The following is a 23,669-nucleotide window of genomic DNA, read 5'->3' on the forward strand; positions in this document are numbered from 1 at the left end:
TGAATTTCATGATTCACCATCAAAAATGAGTGCATCCTGCTTGTAGTGATCACATTTTTCTTACCTGTGTCTGTTCATTCTTTTGACTGACTAACCACACACACATATATGTATTTGTGGACTGATTTCTTGAAGTAAGGTATATAGCTAATGCTAATGGTATCAACTGAAGCGAACTGTCTTTAAGTAAGTAAATTTAATCTAAAATTTCTGAATGATTTTTTGTTGTAATGAATTTTAAATGTTTCAAAATTTGACAATTAACTAAAGCCTGTCCATCTATTACTTAGCTTCACCCATTATCTACTCATGGCAATTTTGGCCAGTTGTATATACTTATACTCTCATTATCACGAATTACTTTGAAATAAATCCCAGACGTCATATCATTTTAGCTATTTATTTTTCAGAACTCATTTCTAAAAGATAAGTATTTTTAAAATATAATCAGTGTAAAAATCATATCTAGAAATAATAATAAGTCCAAAATTTCAGTGAATATTCAAATTTTCCAATAGATCATGATTCATATACCTTAATTTTGTAGTTCATTTCTTTGAATCAGTATCAATCAGGACATGCATTGCTATATGTTAGATTAAAAAAAATCTGTATTAATCTATGGGTTTGTCTTCTCTCTTTTGTTTATTTCTTTGCATTACTTCTCTGTTGTTGGTGGTGGTGACATTGCAAAAACAGAAACAAAAAACAAACACAAAACTACAACAACAGCAAAAAGCAACAACAAAACAAAACTCAGATCTATTTTCAAAAGAAAAACTTACACGAACTTTAGCACATTCAGAAAAGAGCACCCAGAATGGAAAACAGACTCTAAATAATGTTATGGAGAGTGACTAGAAGATTAAAACAAAACAAACAAACAAAAAAACCCAAGAGACCAGCAGATTCAGATGATTTTGATGGCTATCTTCAAATACTTCAAAGTCAAGGGGCACCTGGGTGGCTCAGTGGGTTAAAGCCTCTGCCTTTGGCTGGTCCCGGGGTCCTGGGATCAAGCCCCACATTGGACTCTCTGCTTGGCAGGGAGCCTGCCTCCCCCTCTCTCTGTGACTGCCTCTCTGCCTACTTGTGATCTCTTGTCTGTCAAATAAATAAAGAAAATCTTAAAAAAAAAATACTTCAAAGTCAAAATAAAAATTAGCACCAAGAAGTAGGTGATGGATGGAATCTGTTTAGAGACATAATTTTAATTATTTGACAATTAGAACCACTGAAAGAGAAATCAGTACCTGTAGTGTATGAAAGCTTTGTCACTGATGCAATGCATGTACATATATCTTTTTTTTTAATTTTTTTAATTTTTTAATTTATTTATTTTTTCAGCGTAACAGTATTCATTGTTTTTGCACAACACCCAGTGCTCCATGCAAAACGTGCCCTCCCTATTACCCACTACCTGTTCCCCCAACCTCCCACCCCTGACCCTTCAAAACCCTCAGGTTGTTTTTCAGAGTCCATAGTCTCTTATGGTTCGCCTCCCCTTCCATTTTTTTTTTAAATAAACATATAATGTATTTTTATCCCCTGGGGTACAGGTATCAAAGACTTTCTTTTAAAATAATGAAAAACATTAATTGCTGGCTGTGTTTCAGAAGAAAAGTTAGAACATAGGCAAACTATATGTCCCTTTCTTAATGTTATTTTCTCTTCTTAGCCCCACTTCTACTGTGCCTCCTACGAAATGCATTCATGATTTATGTCCCCCCAACCCATACTCATACACCTTGCTCACATTAGTTGTAGTGATAAACTGATTACTAAGATGTTTATCATGTTCTGCTCTTCTCAACTGATATGAATTCCAAATTCAAGTCTCATGAATCCAACTTATTTCGAACTCTATGAGCTAATGTACTTGATTGAATCATCAAATCTACCAAATTCACATGAATCAGAGACCTTAGTCAACGGTAAACTAGTAATAACTTGAAGAATATGGGAAATGGAAAGCTTCCTACCAAGCAGGGAGAGAAATGACATCAAGGGCAGCTTTCCACATCCTTCTTTCCTGGACAGACAAGCACCTCTGGCCCAGAATAGATAAGGTCTCTAAGTAAGGCTTGTGGGGTTCCTCGAACTGCAGTGAGTATATAAACTCTGAGACTTCTTTTATACCCCAGATAATTTAAATGATGTTCCTTACAGATTGCCACCCCTTACATGTTAAAGGATCCTTGGGCAGGATAGCATGCTGAGAGCTTTCAGAAGTACGGTCTCTTCCTCCTAGTATATACATATCCTTAGTCAGTTTACACAGAGGCCCAGTGGACAAGGAGAATACACCTGGGTTAACTGTCTTTTCTTTCTCTCAAACTCATTCTCCTAGTGAAGAGAATGAAAATAGAGTAGACCACCTGCTTTAACTCCTTCCTTTCATTTAGCTTCAGGGATTTGGAAACAATGTATATTTTTAGCTTTCTAGCATCTGCAGCATAAGAAACCCAGTAGTTTGACTTTGAAACATTGAGCTAACAGGGGTGCCTCGGAGGCTCAGGCAGTTAGGCACCTGATTCTTGATTTAGCCTTAGGTCATAATCTCAGAGTCCTGAGATTGAACCCCATGATGGGCTCTTCACCCAGCAAAGTCTGCTTCTCTCCCTCTCTCTTTCCCTCTGCCCCTCCCCTAGCTGGGGTGTGCATGTGTGCTCTCTCTCTCTCTAAAATGAATAAGTAAATCTTAAACCACATTAAGCTAACAAATCACATTCAAATATGATTTCTTTTTCAGTTAATCATTATACATCTATGTTACTGTTTAAATCCTAGCTCCGATTCTATCTCCTTACATGTGAACAGTCACGTAGACAGCCTTGTATGTGTCTCATCCAATTGTACAGTTTATACATTTTCCTGCATATTGTCCTATTTTGCAGTTGCCTTTACCGTATGTTTTAGCACTTTATGATAAAATCACCTTTAATTTACTGGTATTCTCTACTGTTAGTATTATAACAGTATATATATTCAGGTAATATTTGTTGAGCAAAAGGAAATGCAATTCTTTAATTTTTTTTTAAAGATTTTATTTATTTATTTGACAGACAGAGATCACAAGTAGGCAGAGAGGCAGGCAGATAGAGAGGTGGAAGCAGGCTCCCTGCTGAGCAGAGAGCCCAATGTGGGGCTCGATCCCAGGACCCTGGGATCATGACCTGAGCCGAAGGCAGAGGCTTTAACCCACTGAGCCACCCAGGTGCCCCCAATTCTTTAATTTTAAGTGTTTTGGTTCTGCTTTTTTATTTGTGGTTCTAATGGTGATTCTCAGTAGTCCCTCAGTTTTCCAAGTTTTAGCTTGCTTTCTAGCAACACAGTATTTTTAACTAAAGATTTTTTATTTTTTATTTTTTAATTTATTTTTTATTTTATTTTTTAATTTATTTTAGAGAGAATGAACGCTGGTGCATTGAGGGAGGGATTGAGGGAGAGGGAGAGATAATCTTTTTTTTTTTCCTTAAGATTTTATTTATTCGTTTGAGAGAGAGAGAAAAAAGCATGAGAGTGAGAGAAATCGATAATGAGCAATGGGGAAGGGTAGAGGCAGAAGCCGACTCCCTGTTCAGCAGGGAGTTGGTTGTAGGACTCAATCCCCGAACCCTGGGTTCATGACCTGAGTTGAAGGCAGATGCTTAACTAACTGAGTCACCCAAGCTCCGTAGGGAGAGAGAATCTTAAGCAGACTCCATGCCCAGTGTGGAGACCGACTTGCAGCTAGATCTCACTAACCCTGAGATCATGACCTGAGCTAAAATCAAGAGTCAGATGCTTAATGGACTGAGCCACAAAGGCACCCATAAAGAGAGTCATTTTAATCATAGGATATTTGTTCATGTTTGGCTACTGCCATTGTTAGTTAAGGCTGAGCTTTGATAGGGTAAGAGCAGGTACCAAGAGAGAAGGTGTTTACATAAAACTAAGATAATCTGCTTTATGCCTTCTCCTTTGGGACTGTGCTCTTAGGCAACCTCTTTTGGAAATCATGTTACAGGCACACCACGTTTCCCAGTTCTGTTTCCCTACCCTCCCTAGTTCCTTCTTTGTCATTCACTCTGCTTTCACTGCTATAAGACACCCAAAAGAAAAGGACAGAGATAAATGATGAGGAGGATTCCAAAATCTCTTCTCTACTGGTCTTAGATTCATTAATTATGGTCCCCAGCAATCTCTCACTCTACTTAAAATTATCTTGTCACTGACTATACTCAAGTGTTTGTTTCCATGCCCCTGGTCTTTTCTTCTCTTTGCAGTCAGGACCTACAGAAGACAACAGTCTACTAAGAAATGGCCGTCTTTCTCTTCTCTAACTGTAGCTCAGAGCTAACCATTGATACAGATCTGCATGCTCAGTCTCTTCTTAGATATTAAAAAAAAAAAAGGCAAAAACAAAATAAATTTTGTTTCTCTGTATTTGCTGTATATTAGTCACTATGTTAAACCCTTTACAGGAATTACCTCATTTAATCATCTCCACAATTGTAGGAGAAAGTTATCATCTCCATCTTCCAGATGAAGAAATAGCCCTCAGAGAAGTTGAAAAAAAAATTGCCCAGGGTCTTCCGGCTGTACAAGGATTTGAACACTTTGTGTGAAGTAACATGTCCCATCCTCTCAACTGACGCCATTATGCCTCTCACCTGTTTTCCAGATATGTTACTTTCCTGACCACATCAGTATCAGAGGCACTCATGAACTAGAGAGCACAGCAGTCAGAGCTACCTTTATTTACTTCTTTGTCATGTAAGTCTCTATGCTCCAGTAATGGAAACAAAAAACATTCTTAGGGTTTTTTTCTAAGTGTTTTTCTAAAACCAAAGCTGAAAATTCAATGGAAAAAATAAAGCAGCTTTTCATCACTTTCCTGCCAAAGCTAAATTCCTCAATCAAGGATAATCACTATTTTCTTTTTTTCTCTGACAATCCTTTGACATTATTAAAGTCAACAAGGGGTATAATAAAATATGACTTCTCTCTAACTTTATTTCTTGACTAATTTAGGAAGGGCAAAACTAGAGAAGCATAAATTTTTAAAGCTCCCAGTTTTGTTCCTAAATTTAAAAAAAAACCTGCATATTTTATGAGTATCTCAGCTGTATTAAAAAAAAAAATATTCCCAAGAATAAGACTTGCTATATTCTGCGTTTAATTTGTCTTGTAATAAAGCAAAAAGATGTTCCTCACGCCACTCCCAATGCTGCAATTCTTTGTCACTTTAACCTATTCGATTTGCTCTTGTCTTCACTCTCATGGGGAGCAGAATCGTGGTAGGGTTATCTTTGTCCAAATATCATACCCTTAGAGTTATGCTGCCTCTCTATAATTTCTGTTGAGCCGTCCATATTACCTAATTGTTTTCCTCAGTTACTTTCTTTTTAAAATTACGTTCCTTGTTTTGGGCTTGGTTTTTCACCTCTCATTCATCTCTCATTTAGCCAGAATATATTGAGGCCCTACTATATGCCAGGCACAGGGAACAAAACCCATTTCCTTCTTGATGAACTAACATAAAAAATATTTATTTTGAGTTGCATCTATTTCTCTTTTTGAAAATATCTTCTGTTGAGGGGCGCCTGGGTGGCTCAGTGGGTTAAAGCCTCTGCCTTCAGCTCAGGTCATGATCTCAGGGTCCTGGAATCTAGCCCCCGCATCGGGCTCTCTGCTCAGCGGGGAGCCTGCTTCCCTTTCTCTCTCTCTCTGTCTGCCTCTCTGCCTACGAGTGATCTCTGCCAAATAAATAAAATCTTAAAAAAAAATCTTCTGTTGAATTTTTCTTTCTATTTCTCTTTTTAAAAATATCTTCTGTTGAATTTTTCTTTATTAAATTATTTTAAACAAAAAATAATTTGCAAAAAATACAAATTTAAAAAGGCTTTCATAATTTTACTACCTTGAGATAACCACTGTTGACATTTTGGCCTATATGCTTCCAGCAAATTTTTAGATGACTATATGTAAAAGATAATTTAATAGAGAAAATGGAGTCACACTCCATTTTATATAGGGCTTATATATTAACATATATTCTGTGTATGACTTTAGATAATACATCTTGATTAAAAAGTGTTAATGTGGGCACCTGGGTGGCTCAGCCAGTTAAGCCACTGTCTTCAGCTCAGGTCATGATCCCAGGGTCCTGAGATGGAGTCCCACACTGGGTTCCCTGCTTGGAGGAGAGCCTGTCTCTCTCTCTCGCTCTGCCTGCCACTCTGCCTACTTGTGCTCTCTATCTCTCTGTCAAATAAGGAAATAAACTCTTTTAAAAAAAATAAAAAGTGTTAAAGTTGGTTCTAAGATATTAGTTGCAACATAGAGGTGAAAAGAATATATATTTTTCAAAAATAGCATATTTTGTGGGAGAATTTTTTCTCCCCAGATATATTTTAAAGTGAATTTATGGAATAAAAAGCACCAGCTTCAAAAAAGAGTTACTTAAACTCTTATGTTCTGGAGAAGGCAATAAGTGGTTTTATCCCCATGTGGGCCAATGTGAATGAATCCCAGCCCTTCTCTTTTCTCTTCATTTAAACTTTGCACAGCATTCAATATTGTGACTTGAGTTGTCTCATATTGCCTGTTGGATGTTCCATCAGCTTTCTTATCTGACCACAATGAAGATGGAACTCCTCATACTTCCTTCCAAATTCTTGCTTCTTCCTAATTATTCGTAAAGTCATCACTCTTTGTAGTGCAGGCTTTTCCAGACAGGGAATTTTAACACTTTAAGGAATTCTAAAGGCAAGGTTTGTGTGTAATGAACAAAAATGATACAAAGTTGATGATTCACAGTAAAATGCATTCATCAGTCCAGCTGCACAATGATAAATCATGGGTCTCTAAATCTACAGGCAATATTATTACAGAAAATAAAATTAAGTTAAAAGGGATATACAAATACACATGACCATTTAAAGAAAACACAAGGAAGGAGTTCATGAGCTAAAGCATAGGATTTCTATTCTTCTAACATATGCTGTCCTCATTTAAACCTCCACAAGATGAAGAAACTACTACTTGGTAAGCTGGCATGTTTATTGTATTTTAAAGGAGCTTCTAAGTCACCAAAAAAGGAACTGAAGTTGTTACTGATTTCCTTAAACAATACTTCCAAAATAAATATATGTAAATAAATAAAATCTCATGGAACACTGTCTTTTTATTCAGTGTTTATTTATGGTTAAATGGTTACTTTGCAATTCTGATAAAGTTTTTACCGTATCAGTCTACCCAAGTTTTTGTCATTTTGTTGTTTGCATTCTGGAGTCTTTAGAGATCAAATTTTTTAAATCAACAAAAAATAAGTAGGACTTATTTTAGGAAACTATTAACAAAACCAAAAAACAATCTACTGAATGGCAGAAGATATTTGCAAATTATAAATCCAATAAAAGATTAATATCCAAAACATATAAAGAACTTATACAACTCAACACTAAAAACAACAACAAAAACAGTCCAATTAAAAAATGGGGAGATAACCTGAATATACATTTTCCAAAGAAAACATCCAGATAGCCAAAAGACCCATGAAAATATGCTCAACATCACTAATCACTGGGGAAATGCAAATCAAAACCATAATGAGCTATCACCTCACATCATTTAGGAAGGAGCTAAAATCAAAATGATAAGAAATGTGGGGATGTGGAGGAAAAGAAACCCTTGGGCACTGTTGATAGGAATGCATATTTGTACAGCCACTGTGGAAAATAATATGGAGATTCCTCAAAATATTAAAAATATGAATACCATAAGATCAAATATCCACTACTGGGTATTTACCCAAAGAAAATGAAAACACTAATTCATAAAGCTATATGCACCTCTATGTTTATTGCAGCATTATTTACAATGGCCAAGACAAGATGTGGAAGCGTTCTAAGTGTCCATCACAAAAGAGTGAATAAGGAAGATGTGCTGTGTACACACACATATGCTCACATGCACACACACAGATACATGTACACAATGGAATAATGTGCAGCTATAAAGAAGGATGAAATCCTGCCATTCATGACAACATGAATGGGCCTAGAGGGCATTATGCTAACTGGAGTAATTCAGACAGAGAAAGGCAAATATTATATGATTCCAGTTATAAGTGAAATCTTTAGAAAATGAATAAACAAAAAAAGAACCAAACCTATAGAGAACAAAGTGATTGTTGCTGGAGGAGTAGGGGAGTGGAGGGTTGGGCAAAATGGGTAATGGGGAGTGGGAGATGGGGGCTTCTAGTTATAAAATGAATAAGTCATAGGAATAAAAAGCACAGCATAAGGAAGACAGTCAATGATACCATAATTATAATAAAATGGGATAGATGGTAAATACACTTGGGAACATGCATAATGCATAAACTTGTCAAATCACTAAGTGGTACATCTGAAACTATCATACCACTATGTGTCAACTGCGCCTGGGTGGCTCAGTGGGTTAAAGCCTCTGCCTTTGGCTCAGGTCATGATCCCAGCGTCCTGGAATTGAGCCCCGCATCGTGCTCTCTGCTCGGCAGGGAGCCTGCTTCCTCCTCTCTCTCTCTGCCTGCCTCTCTGCCTACTTGTGATCTCTGTCTGTCAAATAAATAAATAAAATCTTTAAAAAAAAAAAAGAAAGAAAAATAAGACTACCAAAAGAACAAAACAAAACAAAAACAAAAAGAGAGGGCTTACCTGAAATGGGAAGTTTTCTATTATGTGGTTCATAACATGGTCATCATGAGAAAAACCCCAATAGGTCTGTTCCAAAGAAAACTTAATAGTATTATAATTCCCCCCAAGAAATGTTAGCAAGATTATTCTTCCAGAATATATTAGCAGTTGATCAAATTGCTGTCATAATCAAAATAAAAACTGAAATATCTTAAAAATTAAAATTAAGGCAGATTTAATATATTGTATATGTATATTAAATCTAAATTATTTACATAAATAATTATGGGTATAAACCAGAAATACTTGAAGGAAAATATTGATGAAGAGTTAAAACATTTTCAACCTTAAAATGTCATAATATACCTTTCTAAAATTTCACAAAGTAGGGGCATATTGCTACAAGTGAATAAAACTTATAAGGCAAACTTATAAGGTGACAAAGTTACCACGGTTTACATATTTTTGCTTCACTCCAAAAGTCTTAAGGATGAATCTAGTGATCAGTCACTCTTTCAAAGCGTAGTCCAAGGGCCACATGAATCATAATAACCTGGCAAGCTTGTTAAACCTGTAAACACCTAAGTGTAGCTATTTAGGACACTGTTATATTAAAAAATAAAGTATAAAAAAGATGTGGTAATTAGGAGCTCAAATTTCTTTTATTATGACAAATTTTTTTTTTTTAAGATTTTATTTATTTAATTGACAGAGAGAGAGATCACAAGTAGGCAGAGAGGCAGGCAGAGAGAGAGGAGGAAGCAGGCTCCCTGCGGAGCAGAGAGCCCGATGCGGGGCTCGATCCCAGGACCCTGAGATCATGACCTGAGCCGAAGGCAGCGGCCTAATCCACTGAGCCACCCAGGTGCCCCGACAAATATTTTTTTTTAAGATTTTATTTATTCATTTGACAGACAGAGATCACAAGCAGGCAGAGAGAGAGAGAGAGAGAGGAGGAAGCAGGCTTCCTGTCCAGCAGAGAGCCCGATGCAGGGCTCCATTCCAGGACCCTGGGATCATGACCTGAGCAGAAGGCAGAGGCTTTAACCCACTGAGCCACCCAGGCGCCCCTTATTATGACAAATATTGATGAAAGCTTTCCCTAAGAAAGTAGAGAACTATGCTCAATTCTGAAGTCCAGTAATGATGAAGGATGTGAAGAAATTCAGAAAAGGTCAAAGAAATGATTCAAGGTTGGAAAATTAGGTTTCTGCTTTAACTTCAGAAGTTAAAGGCAAGGCCATATCTATATTGTACGATTTGTAAGAAGCCAAAAGTTCTGTTAATGCTTAAAAAAAAAAAAATGTTTCTCATCTTCCTCTCTCTTTCTCTCTCTCTCAATTGCAAAAGGGTTGTAGACTTCTTTTAATCTTTTTTAAAATTTGCATTGCCATGCAAACTTTTCCCAGTAAACTAAAGAGGGATTTTTGTCAAAGACTGAAGAAGATTATTCCTATTCAATATGCTAGTGTTATCGTTCCCAAAAGAGCCCCCAAATATTTCCCCTGCAGGTTGTTCCATCATGGAGCCTCATACCACCACATGAATCCTTTTTTTAGACTGAGATATTTTTGCAGCTGAGGGATTTTCTTTGGCCACGAATCAGAACGTTACCATTTTGCTGTAGCTCCACAGTTTTTCTCCAACTAATGTGTACAGGAATCACCTGAGGATCTTGTCAAAATGCAGATGGAGGTTGACTAGATTGAGTTGGAGCTCAAGAACATGCGTTTCTAGCTAGTTCCTAGGTGAGGCTGCTGCCACTGGTCCACCGCCCATACTAATGTTCATTAACTTAAAAACACATGGTTTATTAATAAGGGCTTCTGTTAGAGAAGAGATCCCTACAGGATCCAGAATAAGCCTGTGATGTTTTATTCTATTAAAGTGAGCTGTTTAATATCATAACTGGAGACAGGAGAATGAGCCTTTCCTAAAGAAACTGCTCTGAAATCTTTCTGAGAGCTGTGGATTTCTGGAGGAGAGGTGAGTAGACCTTGCCAAAAAGACAAGGGTAAAGCGGGAGTCGGAGGTCACAGAATACTAATTTCGTTGACAACACAATTTTCTAGAATTGCCATCATTCAGAGAAATTGGATTCAGGCTGCTAAAGGGAATGCCAACAAAATTATAGTAGTCTTTTTGAAGTAAAGTTTCTTTTTTTTTTTTTTTGAGACTTAAAACCACTAAAAGAATTTTCTTTTTTTTTTTTGCTCGCTTGGGGTTTTCAAACTTAATGTCGTCTTAAGTATTCAGTAATGTCCCTTATTAATGTTAATTATTGAATACATTTTTAAGTTTAACAGTTATGCCTTTTATCATAATTGTTGTTTTCTTACATGTCAACCTGAAGAGTAATGATCACAGTTTTCCCTGGTGGAACAACAATATGGGTCTTATCTGGCAGCGTTTAACTTTGGCAATATGTGCCAAAGATTATCTATATATCATCTTGGCTACAGAAAACAAATTCTATTCTCATTCTTTGCTGAGTAATTATGTTCAAGCACATTCTATTGACTGGAGTAACAACTGAGATGTAACTGCCTTCTAGGACATTGAGAATATCACATTATACAATTCTTTGACTTTTAATAAAATGGCTCTAGCAATTCACTATTTTATTCAAATCACTATAATGTTTAAAATAACAATAGAACTAATTCTGCTTATTTTTGTACCATTACTATCCACCTCCCCAACCCCATATCATCTTGTCTTTGTAACTCAAAATTCCGTTTCATCAAGTGCACCTGGTTATTTGTACTGACAATTCCAAATAAAAGATGTCTGTGCTAAGAGCTTAATCCCCAGGTAGTCATGAAAACAAATCAAAACAAAAAACTACAAATGTGAAAAATTCTTATCTCTCTTTTTAAGTACTTAGGATAAAAAACAAACACACGAACATGGAATTAAAAAAAAACAGTCTCAAAATCTTAAACTGGCTCAGTCTCTTCTGTTTTAATAATCTTTGCTTTACTATATGAACCTGCTATTAGATAGATAATTAAGATAAATTAAGGTGCACAGGGAAAGGGCAGATTGTTCGTACTGAATTTTTTTTCCAAAAGCCGTAGAGACAGTAAAGGCATGATGAAAGAGTATCATATATATAATAGAATGAAAATGACCAGAGGGTTTGAAAATACTCAATCAACTGTAATAGAATAATCCTACGTAGGTTTCCTCAGTGCTTATAAGAATCAGTAGGTTCTGTAGATAGTCCTGCATCTAGCATTCCTTGAAACATTGGCTAGAAGTAAAGTTATGGGCTCAGATGAGCCTCCTAGTCAATAATCTTACAGAGGGAGCCTTATTGATTCTTTAGCTCAAGTGCAATCATCTATTTCCTCAAGCCATTTCATTCTTCTCCACTGTGTAGGTGGTGACCAAACAAATGCTTGGGAACGAAGCACAGCTTGCCGGGAGTGATTTTGTGTAGACATGGACTCAGCCACTAGAGGGAGAAAAAAATACCCACAAACCGATGGTATCGTTAAAATATTATTACCAAGTAATTACATAGTACAATTCTCTCAGGAAAAAAATAATGGTCAATCTGTCTTTTTATCAAAGCAAAACTGAAGAGTGGTTTTTGAATATAACATTTGAAGTTAGTCTTGAAGGATAGAATGATGTCTAAGTTCAACTTACTGCCACCATTCTTGCACACCCCTGGGTGTCTGTTTTCTCACAACTGAAGTGGTACTAAAAATAACTCTACCTCATAGTATCTGAAAATCAAATGAGATCATTTTTGTAAAGTATGTCACACACAATGCCTGGATCATATACACTCACGTTGGTGTGTTAGCTATTATTGTATTCCTTCAATTTTAAGGAACCATTTCTTATAAGGCATACTATTAATCTAATAAAAATTTTTCAAGGAAATATACTACCTTAAATATATGGATACCTAAATGTATTCTAATTTCAGAGAAAATTATTCTGATTAAAAGTTTTTGTTTCGGGGTGCCTGGGTGGCTCAGTCGGTTAAGCGTCTGCCTTCAGCTCAAGTCATGATCTCAGGGTCCTGGGATCGAGCCCTACATCGGGCTCCCCGCTCAGTGGGGAGTCTGCTTCTCCCTCTCCCACTCCCCCTACTAGTGTTCCCTCTCTCTCTGTGTGTCTCTCTCTGTCAAATAAATAAAATCTTTAAAAAAAATTTTTGTTTCTATTTATCTGTTTTTCTAAAGAAAATGTTACAGAAAAAACTGACAAAGGCTTGTGGTAAAAGAAAAAAGTCTTAGAATGAAAGAAATTTGGAATTATTGTTTGGAATGTTCACATCTGTTTTAATATAACATTTCTAGGAGGGTTATTAAAAATGTGAGTGTGTCTGTGTATGTCTATGTGATATGTGTGTGTACTTTCATACTCATATATATATTAATTATAATGCATTAATATACAAAATGAAAAAATTATAATATTAAAAAATTAGTCTTTGTGTCTAACTAGAGATTAGAAAAGGAAAATATCTAATGATATTGTTCAAAGACATATGTATTGAGCTATCATTCACTACTGAGTTTTAAAATTGCTCATATTAAATTCTTTTTTTTTTTTTTCCCTTTTTATTAATTTTTTCAGCGTAACAGTATTCATTCTTTTTGCACAACACCCAGTGCTCCATGCAAAACGTGCCCTCCCCATCACCCACCACCTGTTCCCCCAACCTCCCACCCCTGACCCTTCAAAACCCTCGGGTTGTTTTTCAGAGTCCATAGTCTTTTTTAATTAAAGTACAATTAACATAGATTGATATATCACTTTCAAGTACAGAATATAATGACTCAATTCTATACATTACTCAGTGCTCACTTGTATTCAATTCTTAATTTTAATTCATAGCACATTGTTTTCAAGTCATCTGTTGGTTGTTAAATCTGATGATTTAACCTCTTCATCCATTTTACACAACACTTATGTTTAATCTAAGACACAGAGTAAGAAATTTTTATAAAATACCCATTTCCCTGCATTCTGCCAAGGATGGTTGGGGGAAAAACATTTGCTTTGCTAAACTGCAGCTTCAGAGCAGCTACAGGGTAGATGGTTATATTCATAGAGGATTTTTGTTTTTAAAAATCATTATTTAACAAGGGAGTAAAAATTCAGAATTACAAAAATGCAAATACAATTTATATATGGAAGTGTATTCTCTGCAATGGTAAGATGGTGCATTAGTAATTCTGAGAGATTTATAAAAGTCACATGTGCATCTGGCCCTAATAAATTGATTCAACCTTCTCCTCTCTCTTTCTTCAGCATCCCAGTAAATGAAAAACTATTACGTGACAACGACAGAAGCAAATACAGACTTAGATAATGGTACTGTTGGAGGCGTCATCTATTTTTTTTAAAATCCAGGTACAGACAGGCACATATCAAGGGTAAATCTAAAATGATAAAACTTCTCATGAAGGAACACTTGCTCCTTCATCTCTACACAAACATACATTATTCTCTATCTCTCCCTGGCCCCTGCATAATGAATCGCAGCAGAACACAAATTATTTCCCTTCTAGTGGCAGAAAAGCCTACAGGAGAAACATGACTCACAGAAGGTGAATCAAAGGTGAAAAACAAAGCAAAAACAAAACGGGCATCCTTTGATGTCATGTTAAAGGAAATAATTGGTAGATGATAAAGGCGTGTAACAGAAGCTGACTGTTTTACACTCACTGTTTCACATGGAGTTTTCTTTATGGCCAACGATAATACTAAGTCCACAACTGAAGAAACAAGTAAGAGAGGTGACTTTTTCCCCAGGCAATCATCATGTATCTTTATAATTATTATCATTTTTTCCAAACAGTAAACATTGGTTAGCCAAACAACCTCCAAGCTGAGGCATTGTGTTATAAGAAGAAGCCCTGTGGTAAGAGATTACACGCAGGCCCGACTTCGTGGATGTACAGCTGTGTAACCACGCATGAAAAGCCACACTCAGAGAAGTCCCATGCTTTCTTTAATGCTCCTTGAGCTCAGTGAGTCTCAAAGTGAGTGCAAGGTTAAGTGTATTTAAATTTACGGCTGGATATGCAGCAGCACCGACAGCCCGGAGAGGCTTTCCATTTGCACCAGAATTTGCTTCAAGCACAGATAGAAAGCATTCTAAGAAACAGGATTGACTGAGGAACCCAATCATATCTCTTCGTAAGTGAGCTACTTCCCTCTGTTAGTCAACTATTTGTGCTGAAAACTATGACATGAAATGCAAAGAATAGGTAGGGGGACTCCAGTTCCTTTCCTCTTCATTAAATTTCCTTTTCTTGTCAGTGAGGCAAAGGTAGAGAGTGTTGCTTTAGCAACCACAGATGGGCTGAGTTTCAGATCCATCTACACAAACCAGAAGACTCTCCTATGCTCCAAGTTCCTATGTTCATCTATGTTCGGGACATCTCCCCTTACAGCCTTTATATACTCCTTAAAATTATTAGATCTCAATTAAAACCACCCCCACCCCCCCTCAGCCTCATCAAAATAGCCTTCTCTGTTTTCCCCATGTTATTCTGTAGCTCTGCTACATGCAGTTGTCCAAGACAGAACCTCAGACCTGTGGGAACTTCCTCTATTTCACTTTTCACATCCAATCAAACACCATGTTCTCTTAATACTGTCTCCTAACTATCCCCCATGATGTATGAAGACATAACCATCTCTTTGATCTGCATTGTTTTTCACTTAAAAAAAAAAAGTTAAACTAAGAGTTTGTACCCCTTAATCCTATTCACCTGTCTCACCATTCCCCTGTCCCTTGTTCTTTGCTTTTATTATTATGCTCTTCCGTCTTATCCAAACACTATACTTCTTGGGTAACATTTCTAGAAGGCAAACTGGATCATATAACTTCCCCGTAAATAAAACATTTTGATATTTTCTCACCACTTTCAAAATCCATTACTATAATTTTTTCTCACAAGTGTCTTCAACAGAAGCCTCTGTTTTTCTCCATGCTTATAACTTGCCTTTCTCCTTTGCAGCCTATGCTTCAGCCACATGAAGCTACTTAAATTTCTTAATTTTAAACTTAATTAACCCTCCTTTCTTCATTATTTGCACACACCTCTCCTGTGCTTTTCCAGCTATTATTTTTCCTGCTAAATTCTTATGTCATCTTCCTGGGTTATTAGAATCCCTGAGTAAACTGTTAGCAAATAGCTCTGTTTCACTATCTTGTGGTAAGACTTCTTGATAAACTGCCTGAAAGTCTGGGATATTTCAGCTTGGTTCAGAATCCATTACAGGAAAATGTGTTGAGTACAATAATAAAGATGTTGTATCACGTGACTCTCTCCAGAGGGAAGCAGGAGTCAGGACAAATTCATAGAAGGGGAGAAACAGTTAGCATCTGCAAGACAGAAGAGAGTGTCAGGGCTGATAAATGCATTTTTGTAGAGATACAGAATATGCACAAGTAGGAGAAAAGAGAGCATGTTTGGAATTTTATATAGTTCAGAATGGCTGGACCAACCTAAGTGTAGCAGTGGGAATGAAAACAGAATCAATTCAAGAAATTTTAAGACATAGAATTGAGAGAATTTAGTGGAGTTGAAAAAAGTAAGAGTGAAAAGGAGTTGGTGTTGAATGCGTGACTTTAAGTTTATTCTAAAAGATGGATCATGAGGCCATTCGCTGAGACCACACAGGTATCAAGGAATGATGTGAAATGAGGAAGAAGAAATTTTAGGAACCTGTAAAGCCCAGGAAATATGATCGCTAAGTTGTAGGGGTGGGGATACTGGGAGGTTTAAAGCTGCAGGTATTTATGAAATATTATGGGAAATTTTCAATATTTTGACACCTTGTGAAAACAATGCTGGTGCATAGCAAATGAGTATCAGTCAAGCTGTAGAGTTTGTGTTATAATTCCTGATTGTGAATTTGCTCAGTGATTATTTTCCAACAAAAAACTTGTGCCTTATCAAGTTGGTGACATTAAAGGAAGAGAGTTGTGACTAAAAGCAGGGATAGTTCCTGCAGAGGACATTTTTGCAGGGAAAAGTAGCTTTTGAATCATTTGTTCACTCATTCATTCAAAATATACCAAGGGCCTGTTTTATACCAGATGTCATAGAAGATAGCACACACATTAATATGACACAAAATAGCCTTCCTGTCTTTGAATAGTTCATAATGTTTTCAGAAAAATATCAGAAAACTTTAGGTCTAGCAAAATCTTAGGAGACATGAATCTCAATGATTTCACATGAAAAATGAGAAATCTAAAAACATAGATATTTAAGGACATATTAAGGAGAGTCACAACTCTCTTGGGTGCCTTTCTCCTGTGCTTTGAGTCAGTGATCCAGTTTCTTGCTCAACTGGGGCTGTGCCATCTTCCACACATGACCACAATGCCCACTGAAAGGAGAAGAAACTTGTTCCAACTTGACCTACCAGGTGCATGTGACACTTTCACCCATATCACACTGATCGGAGTTCCATTTTATGACCTTTACGTAACTCAAGAGAGGTGGGAAAGTATTGTCCTCTATTGTGCTTAGGAAAACGAAATGAAACTGGCAAGCATAAAAGTAGGCTCTGTCACTTCTCTGGAAGGAAGAGCAGGCCCTGGGCTTTGCCCCCTGTCCCCTGAGTACTAGAAGACTACAAAAACCAATGTTCAGGTTTACCTGGTTTCTCAAATGCCCTCAAAAGGAAAGCCAGACTGATTTTGGCCTGGGTGTTTTTGCCAGCTCATGAAAGCATTTATGAAGATATTTTCAAAAATTTATACGCCAGTTTTAGCTTAGTTTTTGTTTTTTTTTTTGTTAAGTGGAAGTTCACTCTAATTACCTAGTACATTATGCTGTAGGAATCAGGAGGCCAGAATTTTATATTTATTTTTGTTAATTTTACCTCTATTCCTTTTGAGTATTTTATCATGATCTATCTTAAGAAATTAGATATTGATTACTATTTGAAGCATATTCAGTCATTTTCAGGCCCTATTTCCTAATTTCATATTTTGGCTTTCCTTGTCAAAATTATTGATAACAAACATTCAACAGAACAGATTCAGGACAAAATAACATTCTAGGCCTTTGTAAAGCAGAGCACCATGCATGCACTAGCTCTCTGTCTCTGGAGAGGACTCCCACTACACGGAGGACAGCATAGATCATCACTGTGTCAACCACCAGGATCAGAAGTCCAAACACCTCCTTTCTATTGCACCTTGGTACTGGAGTCACCTGGGAAAATATAATGCGGTCAGAGCACTGCAGAGAACAACACTTTTACTCACAGAGAAAAGAGAGGGCAAGATCAGCCTCCCTAGTGTGTCTGAGAGCCACTGACACACTTGCTTATGCAGAACAAAGGAGTACACCCTGGATCTGAAGCAGGGAAAGAAACTTCCACACAAGGTGATAAGCTTGGAACAGGCTGTGTGGGTTCTTTATCTGTTGGTAAAAATATGTTGTAGGCCCACAGTTCATTCTCACAGCCAGGAGGTATCAAAAGACTTCACATAATGTTGTGAGATTGCCTGAGCCAGCAAACTTGCTCCAGTGAAAAATGGGTTGGTTCCTTTCATCCTGTTTGTCTATTTTCATCTGGGTGTTTACAACTATACCTTCAGAGTTGTATTTTACAACTGCCCAACACCCTTGAGCCATTTACTCCTTGGTCATAAATCATCTCTTTTCTTTCTCTGACACTTCTAAGATATTTTCTAAACTATAAGTCACACATCTGATTAGGTCTTTTTGCAATTGTTAATTTTGAGGCAGCACTTCATCTACCAGAAAAAGCCACACAAAGTGAATTCTCAGTCGGTTACTATCATGGAGAGTTAGTATTGAACACTATTTGCCTTTACACTTAGGCTTCTGAGGCAGCAATAAACAGTTTAGCAAACTTGAAATACACAATGAGCCCACATGCCAACCAGTATATATCCACCTGTTCAATTAAGCTTTGGTAATTATAAATATTCTGCCCCTCTTTCATTTCTTGTGAAATTATATCTCAAGTCTGTTTTATCCCATGCTTTTCTTAGAAAGGCAATTCTGTACTTTTTGTCTTCATCTTTTTAAATCAAGGGTAAACAACCACCTTTGCTTATCATCTCCAAATGATTTTTAAAATGAGCTACCTTTTTCTGGCTTATTTTTCCATTCTAGCTCACAAAGTAAAATATCAAACCTGATGAAAATCTACTTTAAAAATGGCAAACAAGGAACTAGATAGTCCAAGAGCAAAATGTTGAAGTTTAAAGATACCATCTTAAGGTTTCAGATTAAACTGTGAGGACATAATTATTTTGTTATATTGAGTGTATTTTCATTCCAAATCTATATGTTGAAACAAAGAGAATTAAATTGCTTTTTTAAAGTCCTTTGTACTATTCCTTGAACTATTGTTCCTTTCACACTTTGGAGATTAGTATTCATCTGTAGATTTTACCAAGTGAAACTAGAGCACTCCAAAATAAATTAAACCCCTTGCATCCTTTATGAAGTCTGTTTACACTGAGGCTGACTCACATCTATTAAAAATCTGATGCATGCTTTATCAAAATTAAATCAAGAGTTTTAGAGCTTAAAAACACATAGTTTTATTTACTGTGCATCAAGGCACATAAAACAAGTCAATTTAATATAATCATTGGATTAAAATAACATTTTAAGATAGGAAAGGTCTTCTTTCTCCTGAACTAATATTATCCCCTGGCATTGTTGGTTTCAAAATACAAAGGTGGTTTTCACAAGTATTAAAAAAAAAAAAAAAAGTCAGATGTTCCCTATCTTTTTAAGAGCAGTATATTTCATATGACTCAGATTATGAAATTAATTGTGTTTATATCACACTTGTTCTAATCTCCTGTTCTATTCATAGTTCATAGGTATAGGTTATAATATTTTGGGGATATTATTTAATAAAATTTTTGATATCTTTACCAAGAACCTGACTGACTTGATCACAGAGTGTCACAATAAGAACCCGGTGCCCAGTTTCTACCCTGGTTACTGGTAAGGTTGAGACCATTGTAGGAGCTGGTATCAAAGTTTCCATATTTCTCCTCCTGAGGTGGAACCGTGAGGCTAAAAAAGTTGGAAAAGTTTAGAAAGGTGACAGAAACATCTATATTAGCACGTGGTATTTTCAGATCCTCAGGACACACTTTCCAGACATAGTAGACCTCAAATTCAAGCCTCTGGGACAAGCTCTACACCAACCTCTTCTGTATCAAGGAAGTGGTGGTGGCACAGAAGGCAGAGATAATTGAGCCCAAAGCAGTGCTTCTGGCCATGTTCTGTGGGTGATGTTCAGGGTTTGGCAGTTTCTCTATGTCTCAGAATAGCCACAAAGCTTCTGAGAAAGCCAAAGGCCCACCATTGGCAGGGACTTCCCATATAAGGTCAAAAGATCCCAATCTTCGGAGGATTCACAAGACAAACACTAGGAAAAAAAGCCAGATGGGACATCAGTTGCATCTCTGTGGTCTCTGCTTGGAGAGCAGCCAGACATTGGCCCCTCAGCTCTCTCTGACTGCCAAGGAATTTGAGAATGACCACAACTTTATGTGGTGCCTTTCTGAGGAGTTTGAAGTGGTTGTGGTATTGCTAAGGAAAGAGACTATTTCAACCAGAAGCATTTCTAGTGGGAAATTTAAAGAGATATGTAAGTATGCCCTGTCTTTTTCCTACTCCCATCTTACCTGCTGGGCCTTTGCTAAGAAGATTATTTTAAATAAAAAAAAATATATATATATTACTTTAAATATATATATATATATAATATATAAAATTAATGCCTCCTCTCTGTGTTTTCAAGTGTGATGTGTAAATGTCTATAACCCCACTAACATATAATAGACATAATGTATAGGTTGAAGTGGTTTGATACTATGGCCAGACACTACATCCCTTTTAAAGAATGTAATCCTAAATCATCTCCTTCACTTTTCCACTCAGAACACTCCACAACAACTGAATATGTGCAACTAGTCTCTCGCTGAAAACTTCCACACAAAGAATTAAGTAGCACATTAAGTAACTGGGTAGGTTGTTCAGTTTGGGGCATCTCTAGCTCTTAAAAAATTTTTTCTGGTATTGAATGAAAAAAATGCTTCTTTGGAAATTTTACCTATCACCCTAGTTCTGTCCTCTGTAGCAATGCAAATTCATATACCTGATATTTCTCCTGACAGGATTTCAATATCTGAGCACTATTATGGCCATAAAAGCTCTTCTCTGAGCTGAACATCCAGATTGTTACTTGTAAGAGGATATGTAGATGCTTTGATATCCTAGGTTCCCCTGTGGCTGTTTTGTACCTATGGGAGGGAATGAAGATTTTGAATTTTATGCACATTGTTGATCCAAAAGCTTTGCATAAGTACAGTGTGCATATTCCTCTGTGGTGCAGGAATGTCACACAGGACGTGGTATGAGGATCCACAAGCTTGTGGCATTGTTTCCTCAGGACTGTTAGAATTGGCAGCCAAGGGAATGAGGCAGTGAAAAGAACAACTACTTCCTCTAATTCTTACTGAGACATAAATGCATGGTGCCAAACAACAGAAACAGAACTTTCCTTTTCCATGGGAGTACATGAAGTTGATTTATACTAGTAGTGTCAAAATTCTTGCAAACAATCTAAATACATATAACGCTGCCACACTCATTGTTTTAGTAAAAAAATATTTATTACACATTGACCATATTTAGGATGTATTCTTTTTTTTTTTTAAAGATTTTTCATTTATTTGACAGAGATCACAAGTAGGCAGAGAGGCAGGCAGAGAGAGAGAGAGAGGAAGGGAAGCAGGCTCCCCGCTGCAGAGAGCCCGATACGGAACTCGATCCCAGGACCCTGGGATCATGACCTGAGCCGAAGGCAGAGGCTTGAACCCACTGAGCCATCCATGCGCCCCTTTAGGATGTATTCTAAAAAGTAGGCAACTAGTGATAGAAATCCCGGCCCTGTAGAGCTTACATTCTAGCACTAAATTGGCATCATATGCAATGTTACTTATAAGTACAGATATTTACAATGAAACTAGCCCATTTAGGTCCCCATTAGCTCACTAAATACACTAAAAGTAATGCGTCTTAGTACACTTTAAACAACTGTCACTTAAAGCCATACTTCAGTGAATATACCAAATCTGAAAATAATTAATAATCTATAGTTGAGTGAAGAATTTACTTTTATAAAATATATAAAGGAGACTTAGGTTTGTAAATTATATTATGTAAAGCAGTTTCCTTCCTGTAAAATCTCTTCTTTCATTATTTATTTATTTTCTTTTCCATGTATGCATGTTATGTCACTCAAACACTTGATACTGATACATGAGACACATACTGAGGACTTAATGGAATGCCATTGTTTTATGCACAATTTGTGAAGTTGGTAGAAGTAGTATTTCTATTTTGCAATAGGGAAAACATTAGAGAAGTCAATGCACTTATTCAGAGTCACATGACACGTCAGAGCTGGGTTTTAAACTGTGGTCTGTATGAGTCAAGCACCTAGGCACTGAGAAATTACACTCCTCATTTTGTACTCTGCGTGATATGCTGTGTATGATGGCTTCTATCCTTCCGTATGAACAACACTCAGCCAGACGACAGTATCTGTTAGCTCTCACCATGTGCCAGGCATTATCTAAGTGTCAGAAACACCTACATTAGTGAACTTAACTCATAAAAATCACTCTTTAGAGAAATCCTGTTCCTAGGACTTTGTCTTTAGGAAGCTATACTGAAAATTAATAATTATAAAGCCATAAACATTATTTAAAAGTTTTTTAAACTGATAAGAACAGATACTACACTTGATCTTAGCCAAAAGGCCGAGAAACCACAATGAGATATCACCTCACACCAGTCAGAATGGCTAAAATTAACAAGTCAGGAAATGACAGATGCTGGAGAGGATGTGGAGAAAGGGGAACCCTCCTCCACTGTTGGTGGGAATGCAAGCTGGTCCAACCACTCTGGAAAACAGCATGGAGGTTCCTCAAAATGTTGAAAATAGAACTACCCTATGACCCAGCAATTGCACTACTGGGTATTTACCCTAAAGATACAAACATAGTGATCCGAAGGGGCACGTATACCCGAATGTTTATAGCAGCAATGTCTACAATAGCCAGACTATGGAAAGAACCTAGATGTCCATCAACAGATGAATGGATCAAGAAGATGTGGTATATATACACAATGGAATACTATGCAGCCATCAAAAGAAATGAAATCTTGCCATTTGCGACGACGTGGATGGAACTAGAGCGTATCATGCTTAGTGAAATAAGTCAATCGGAGAAAGACAACTATCATATGATCTCCCTGATATGAGGACATGGAGAAGCAACATGGGGGGGTAGGGGGATAGGAGAAGAATAAATGAAACAAGATGGATTGGGAGGGAGACAAACCATAAATGACTCTTAATCTCACAAAACAAACTGGGGGTTGCTGGGGGGAGGTGGGATTGGGAGAGGGGGAGCGGGCTATGGACATTGGGGAGGGGAGGCAAACCATAAGAGACTATGGACTCTGAAAAACAACCTGAGGGTTTTGAAGGGTCAGGGGTGGGAGGTTGGGGGAACAGGTGGTGGGTGATGGGGAGGGCACGTTTTGCATGGAGCACTGGGTGTTGTGCAAAAAGAATGAATACTGTTACGCTGAAAAAAAAATAAATAAATAAAAAGGGAAAAAAAAAGTTTTTAAATAATTTTCAGGTCAAAATATAAATATCTTTGTATTTTCTTTCAGATTGCAAAAAATACAAATAGCAACGGGTTAAGAAACTTAATTCATGTCTTATAAAAGACCAGTAGAGTAGAATAGAAATAAGATCCTATAGAGAAGACAATAAATCTGCCTTTTCTCTTTCCTCCGTACATCCAGGCCACCTCCCCTTCTGCCCGCTGTTGGTAGCAGAGCCTGGAGCAGTCAGCTAATGGCTCACAGCATGAAGCTCACAGTCTTAATGTCCTCTTTTCTCTCCCCACAAGTCCTAGCAGCAGCACCT

The 23,669-nt window shown here is 37.0% G+C and overlaps 1 protein-coding gene and 1 pseudogene across 4 annotated transcripts in view; both read right to left on the bottom strand.

Moving 5' to 3' along the window:
- GRID2 (glutamate ionotropic receptor delta type subunit 2) overlaps positions 1-23,669 on the bottom strand; it is a 1,534,703-nt gene that overhangs the window by 642,358 nt on the left and 868,676 nt on the right. The window lies entirely within an intron of this gene.
- LOC123937636 lies at positions 22,385-22,497 on the bottom strand (annotated as a pseudogene).

The sequence above is a fragment of the Meles meles genome, chromosome 2 (assembly GCF_922984935.1).
Source record: "Meles meles chromosome 2, mMelMel3.1 paternal haplotype, whole genome shotgun sequence".
NCBI classification, from domain to species: Eukaryota; Metazoa; Chordata; class Mammalia; order Carnivora; family Mustelidae; genus Meles; species Meles meles.